The sequence below is a fragment of the Strongylocentrotus purpuratus genome, unplaced genomic scaffold (genome assembly GCF_000002235.5).
Source record: "Strongylocentrotus purpuratus isolate Spur 01 unplaced genomic scaffold, Spur_5.0 spur5_scaffold_20, whole genome shotgun sequence".
NCBI classification, from domain to species: domain Eukaryota; kingdom Metazoa; phylum Echinodermata; class Echinoidea; order Camarodonta; family Strongylocentrotidae; genus Strongylocentrotus; species Strongylocentrotus purpuratus.
In genome coordinates, this window is record NW_022145606.1 from 4843697 (window position 1) to 4851060 (window position 7364).

Sequence of the window (7364 nt, forward strand, 5' to 3'; positions counted from 1 at the left end):
AGGTCATATTAGAAGCGCGATACCTGTAGAATTTTTGACATTTTCATCGGGTGGGGGGGGGGGGGCTATAGCCTCTTGCCCGGAAAGTAATTTTCTGGTTTCACAATTCGAAATAGTGAGCGAAGCGAGCAAGCAACAATAATTTGTTAAAGTGTTATTTATCACCAAAATAAACGAGAAAAGATATCAAAAACTCATATTCGGGCAGCTCGCTGTCCCCCACCCCCCCCCCCCCTCCATTACGCGCGAAGCGCGGAAGCTTTGACCCTTCATTAATTGTTACTAGAGAAGGAAGACGATTTGTTGTACCATTCTCGACTCTTAATCCTTGTCTGAATTCAGTTTCCTCCCGCCCGCGCGAAGCGCGGAAGCTTTGGCTTTTCAAAGCTTTGGCCTTTCATTAGCCTAATTATTAGAGAAAGAAGAAGATTTGTTGTACCATTCTCGACTCTTATCACTTGACTGAATTCAGCCCCCCCCCCCCCCCTTCCCGCGCGATGCAAGGAAACTTAGGCTTTTCATAGTTTAATGAAGTTATTAGAGAACGATGATTCGTTGTTCCATTTTCGACCCTTAATCCTTCTCTGAATTAAGTTTTCCCCCCTCCCCCCCCCCCCCCCCCCCTCCCGCGCGAAGCGCGGAAGCTCTGGCGTTTCATTAAATTATAAGGGAAAGGAGACGATTCTTTGTACTATTCTCGACTCTTTATCCTTGTCTGAATTCAGTTTTCCCCCGCCCGCGCGTAGCGCGTAAGCTTTGACGGTTTATTAAATTATTAGAGGAAGAAGACGAATCGTTGTACCATTCCCGTCTCTTAATTCTTGTTTGAATTCAGTTTTCCCCCTCCCGCGCTTCGCGCGGAAGCTTTGTCGTTTCATTAATTATTAGAGAAAGAAGAAGATTTGTTGTACCATTCTCGACTCTTATTACTTGACTGAATTCAACCCGCCCCCCGCCTCCCGCGCGAAGCACGGAAACTTTGGCCTTACATAGTTTAATGAAATTATTAGAGAAAGATGATTCGTTGTTCCATTTTCGACTCTTAATCCTTCTCTGAATTGAGTTCCCCCCCTTCCGCGCGAACCGCGGAAGCTTTGACGTTTCATTAAATTATTAGAGAAAGAAGACGATTCTTTGTACCGTCCTCGACTTTTTATCCTTGTCTGAATTGAGTGCCCCCCCCCCCTCCCGCGCGAAGCGCGGAAGCTTTGACGTTTCATTAAATTATTAGAGAAAGAAGACGATTCGTAACTCTAAATCCTTGTCTGAATTGAGTTCCCCCCCCCTCCCGCGCGAAGCGCGGAAGCTTTGTCGTTTCATTAAATTATAAGGGGAAAGGAGACGATTCTTTGTACCATTCTCGACTCTTAATCCTTGTCTGAATTCAGTTTTTCCCCGGCCGCGCGTAGCGCGTAAGCTTTGACGGTTCATTACATTATTAGAGGAAGAAGACTAATCGTTGTACCATTCTCTTCTCTTAATTCTTGTTTGAATTCATTTTCCCCCCTCCCGCGCGAAGCGCGGAAGCTTTGACGTTTCATTGAATTATTAGAGAAAGAAGATGATTTGCGTTCCATTCTCGACTCTAAATCCTTGGCTGAATTCAGTTTTTCCCCGCCCGCGCGTAGCGCGTAAACTTCTGACGTTTCATTAAATTATTAGACAAAGAAGACGATTCGTTTTACCATTCCTTGTCTGATTTCAGTTGCCCCCCTCCCGAGCGAAGCGCGGAAGCTTTGACATTACATTAAATTATTAGAGAAAGAAGACGATTCGTTGTACCGTACTCGACTTGTCAGAATTATTTTTTCTTTGTCTGCTCCTTTTTTCGTCCTATGTCCTCTTCCGGCCCCTACCGCCCCTGGCTACGCACCTGCTTCAAAGGGAAAATGAAACAATCATGATTGTGATAGCACACAATTAGGTTAGTAGAAATGAAAGGGAGAAAAGATCTATTACACTAACCATGGATAAATCACGGCCGGGAGCGTCATATCATAGTTTTGTGTTATCGGGCGAGGGCCGGGGCGTAGCAACCAAGCAAGATTATGCAATGTTGAAATTATGCATTCTAGAAAAATTCCGCTATATTTCTTTCTAGCTATATTTCTAAATTTCCTGGGGGACGTGTCTCCCTATCGGGCCCAGGATTGCCGCCCCTGTCCATGATTACTACCAACATGAGTTCAAATACAAACACGAGCGAGTTGGTATGAGCTGAATCCAAATGAAGGGCAAAATAAGAGTAATGAAGCGGCTCAACCGTTAATTTAAAATTTGACTGTTGAGTATATAGCTTCTATTTAAAAGACATCCAAAATATTGTGCCCTTTTCAAATTTCTCACTAAAGAGTGATGACCTTTGTAGCGCAGGGGGCTGCTTTTTACGTTTAACTTTGAATCCGCGGCTCGAGATTTTATGCGGCCGGTCCGGCCCCCTCTATTCAATAACGTTTGCCAAACCTTCTGGAATCTCCCGATTACAGTTCTCCCTTATTCGTCGTTACTGTCACTTAGCGCCATTTCCTTGTCTTTCCCCCTTTCTCAACGAATCCCCCCCCCCCCCCACCCACTTACTATCGGGTACGCACATGTATGTTCCCTCTCTTTGAAAGCACCCCTCTATTTCCGGTGTAAGTCAGTACGGGCCGGATTTTTGTGTATTACGGGCCGGACTTTGTTGCGTGAAAAGTAACTCTTTATCGGAAATTTTGGGAACACATATTCGGTCCCTCCGACCCCGGAGTGGGAGGGAGGGGAGGGGGGGGGGGGGGAGTTGGGCTTTCTTCTTTATCTTTTCTTTTCTCTTTTCTCTTCTCTTCCTTTTTCTTTTCCCTTCTCCTTTCTTTTCTCTTTTCCTTTTTTTCTTCTCCTCTTCTCCTTTTTTTTTCTCTTCTTTTCTTCCTCTTTTTTTCTTCCTTTTTTTTGCGCCGCCAATAGGGGGGGGGGCGCGGCCGTTTCGGCCCCCCCCCTGGATCCGCCACTGTGTGTGGAAGTGTGGTCGCATGGTGTTTGTGTGTCGCATGGTGGGGAAGGGTGGATGGGGGGGGGGTAGTAGTGTGTTTGGTTGGATGGGGTTATGTTTATTTTTATTTATTTATTTATTTATTTATTTTGTTTTATTTACCCAGGGTAACCCCATATATATGTTTTATGTTACAACTGATTTCATTTTTGTTTTCATCAATCGTACAATCTTTGTTATGAAAATGTTTTGAATTCAAATCAAGAAAAAATAACTACATTTTTTTTCTAAGATTGATTTGTATTGTTTGGAATCAATAAAAGAAACTAAAAAAAAAAGTGTCACACAGGCAAATGACGGGGGCGATGAGCCTAAATATCAACGATCAACAATCGTAAAAGTGAAAATACATTTACATATGCCAAGCATATATTATAGGTCTAGGACTATATATCCAATCCAATCCAGGATTATTATTTTTTTTTTTTAATCTAGTTGCCTAATCAAAGGCGCTAATGAAAATGAAAAACTACCGAAAATGTATGTTCATGATTTAACTGGAAAAGGCCAAAAACAGTGACTAATCATTGTAAGCAATCTGAAACAGGTATGTAGGCCTATGTAGTTCTTTCAAATTATGTCTTTATAACCTTCTTGTTACTGTTCATGGATGTATTGTTTTTCTTGTCAAGGAATAAATAAATCTTGAATCTTGAATCTAGTTGAGTTCTAAAAGTGGATATAACTGGTGACAATAGCGAAAGATTTGGGAAGAGCATTCTACAATCTCGATTCCCCCTCCACCCCCCCCCCCCACACACACAGTGTTATTTAGGGTACGCGTATGCATGTTCCCTCTTTTTGAAAGCACCCCCATTATCTCCGGTGTGAAAGTCAATGGCGGGCCCGGACCGTTTTGTCGGAGATAAACCGGAGATTTGGGGAATGGGGGGGGGGGGGGGGGGGGGAACCATGCAGGGGGGCGGGGGGTATAGTGAGGACTATTTTTTGTTCTGGTTTGACGGGTGAGTATGGTATAGCGCTCTATTTTTTTCTCAACACACTCTAACCACATCAGTGGCGGATCCAGGAATTTCTTAGTGGGGGGGGGGGGGGCACAAAATCGCATGGGGTGCAAAATATGAAAAATTATGGTGCGAAGCGACAGAGCAAGGCGTCAGCGGCAAGGGAGCGGGGTGGGTCCGGGAGGGGGTCATAACTCCCTCATGAGTAGGAAGCATTTGCAATAATTTAAGAAACACATTAGGCGCATTTTCAGACACTTCCGGGAGAAATATCATGATGTAAAATTGCTTTGTCCTACCCCCTCAAAGAGTAGGGATCTGCCGGGGATCTGTCGCAATTTAAGAAAACATTTGGCGCAATAATGTCCACCGGCACTTCTTAGGAGAAAAAAAGGCCTTCTGACAGGTTAGATGTGAGAGAAAAGTGATCTGTCACGTCGCGAGACGTTGTATATGCTTCGTTGCTGCACAAAGCACAAAGACGGTGGCCTCGTACTTCACCAATAGTACTTGCAAGAATTATCTCGAGTGCAGTACTGTGTTGTTATCAGGGGCGTCGCTTGACCTTTTTGTGGGAGGGGAGGTGGGTGTAGAGGCCTCTGATAACCGACAAATATATTAATGCCAATGTCCCAATGTCTACAATTTTAACCCTATGAACCCGGGCCAGGAACTAAGATATGTTAGTTTCTCCCCTCCTGCGCGAAGCGCGTAAACTTTGACGCTTCATTAAATTATTAGAGAAAGAAGACGATCCGTAAACGGTTGTACCGTCCCCGACTCTTAAATCTTGTTACGCCCCTCTCGCGCGAAGCGCAAAAGCTATGACGTTTCATTAAATTATTAGAGAAAGAAGACGATTCGTTGTACCGATTCCTAATCATTGTCTGAATTTTCAAAAATGTTTCTTTGTCCGATACAATGTCACAGTCCGTAGGGAGAAAAATTTACCGGCCGACCGACATAATACATCTCACCGACTTTAAACTTTTGCATTGATATAGTACACGAGGATCTAGCAAGAAAGTAACGACACAGCTGACCCGACGCAGCAACATAATTATTTATGCATATCTTTCTTGCCCCCTCGATTTGGTGACTGCACCCAAAGTCCTTCTCTCTCTTTATAACTCCCACCCTTCTTCTCTCAGGCTCTTAAACCTCTCTCTCTCTCTCTTTCTCTCTCTCTCACTCTCTCTCCTCTCTTTCACCCCCGTTTTTTGTATTGCCCTTTTTAGTCTCTCTGTTTTTCTTTTCTCCTTTTCTTTTGTTTTCCTTTTTTCTCTACTTCTTCTTTATCTCTTTTTTTTATCTTTCTTTCTTCTATTCTCTTTCCTTCCTCTCCTTTCTTTTCCTTTTCATTTTTTCTTGTCATTCCCTTTTCCTCTCATTTTCCCCTCCCCCTTTTTTCATTTTCCCCTACAGCAGCGCAGTTTTACTGACAATAATTATCCTGACAGGTGGGTGATGTCACACCCCCACACCCCAACACCCCTCCCCTTTAGCGACGCAACTGTTTGTTATCCCATTACTCTCGCACCTCTCTTCTATCGTTGTAATATTAATGTTCCATTGTCAGAGGCGGCCCTCGGGAGGAGGGGGCACAGTGCCACCACTTTTTCAAGCACCCGAAAAGGGCCCCTCTTTACATAGGAAAAGTGCCCCTTTAACTTTGTAAGAACTGCCCCTTTTTACTTTGGAATAGTGCCCCTTTTACTATGAAAAATGCCCCTATTAATTCTTAAAAGTGCCTCTCCCCCTTTTCAACTCTGATAATGCCCCTTTTATTTGGACACGCCGCACGTTTTCCTTCGCCAAGTCCCCTTTTTCCTATGCAACAAGTGTCCATTTTCCATTCTCCTATAAGTGCCCTTTCTAAGCTCTAGTAAGTGCCCCTTCTCTGGTAAATGACCCTTTTCATGTACGAGAAGTTACTCCTTTTCACTTCAGATAACAGTGCCCCCTTAACCTCCGATACGAGCCCCTTTAAAATCTGGTCAGTGCATGCCCATTTTCTTTCAACTAATGCCCCTTTTCTTTTCTAATAAGTGATCCTTTTTCTAATGATAAGTGCCCCAATAAAAAGAGCCCCTTCCCACAAGTGCCCCTTCTCTGGTAAATGGCCATTTTCAGGTACGAGAAGTTACTCCTTTTCACTTCAGAAAAGTGCCCCTTAACCTTCCATAAATGCCCCTTTATAATCTGATCGGTGCCCATTTTTTTTCAACTAAAATAAATGCACACTTTCCTTTATTATAAGTGCCCCTTTTTCATTCACATAAGTGCCCCTTTTCATATCTGGTCATTGCCCCTTTTCAGGTGCGATAAGTGCCTCTTTTCACCTATGATAATTCCCCTTTTAACAATGATACGTGCCCCTTTTCCTTTCTAATAAGGAACTTATCCCCTTTTCATAAATGCCCCTTTTCACATCTTTTAAATGCCCCTATCAAAATCTGATGGGGCCCCTTTTCCGTCGATAAATGCCCATTTCCTATTCTCATGACTGACCTTTTTCATCCCGGTGAGTGCCTCTTTTTGAGGGTGTAAGAAGTGCCCTATTTTCACCTCTGATAATTACTCTTTGTTTTTCGACACATGCTCCTTTTCTTTTCTGATAAGTGTCCCCTTTTCCTCTCATCATTAAACGCGCCCCAAATTTCAAGCGACTAAGAGCAATGCTCTCCAAAGCTCGTTCGCTACGCTCGTACGTATCTATACATGATATACTTATGTTAATAATCAAAGGTCTTTTCAGTCTTCCGTTATGAGAATGTGCTTACAACTCCATCAGGGTTGTTTTTTCCTCTTTATAAGATGTAATTTTTCGCACTGCGATCTCACAAATATTTTTTTTCCTTGCTCGCTTCGCACGTTCGCAAATAATGTTTAGACCATCACACCCAACTGCAGAGCATGATGATTAAGCAATATCTTGTATGGTGCATAAAGTGAAACAAATATTGAAATAATGTAATCACAATGTAGGGGTATATACAAATGTCTAAAAGATTGTATATTTTCGCTTTAAGATTTCCCTTTGTAGGTGCTCTTTTTCCAGATAGTGCCTTTTTTCTTGGTGCCCCCCCCCCCCCCTTCGGAAGTCGCTCGGCCGCCCCTGTCCATTGTTTTACTAAATTAATGATATTATTGGACTTAGCTGACAATTGGTGAATTATTTGTTTCAATCGTCTTGTGAACACACATAGCATCTTTTGGACAAGTTTGAGACAAGTTTGGTATGTTTTGATGATGTGTTTCAATGACAACGATATCTTATTTTATTAGACTTATTTCATGTAGCATCCATTACACTATCGCACTACACCATTGCAACCCGGTCTGTTCACTCAACCGTGTTGTTACCTGTTAAA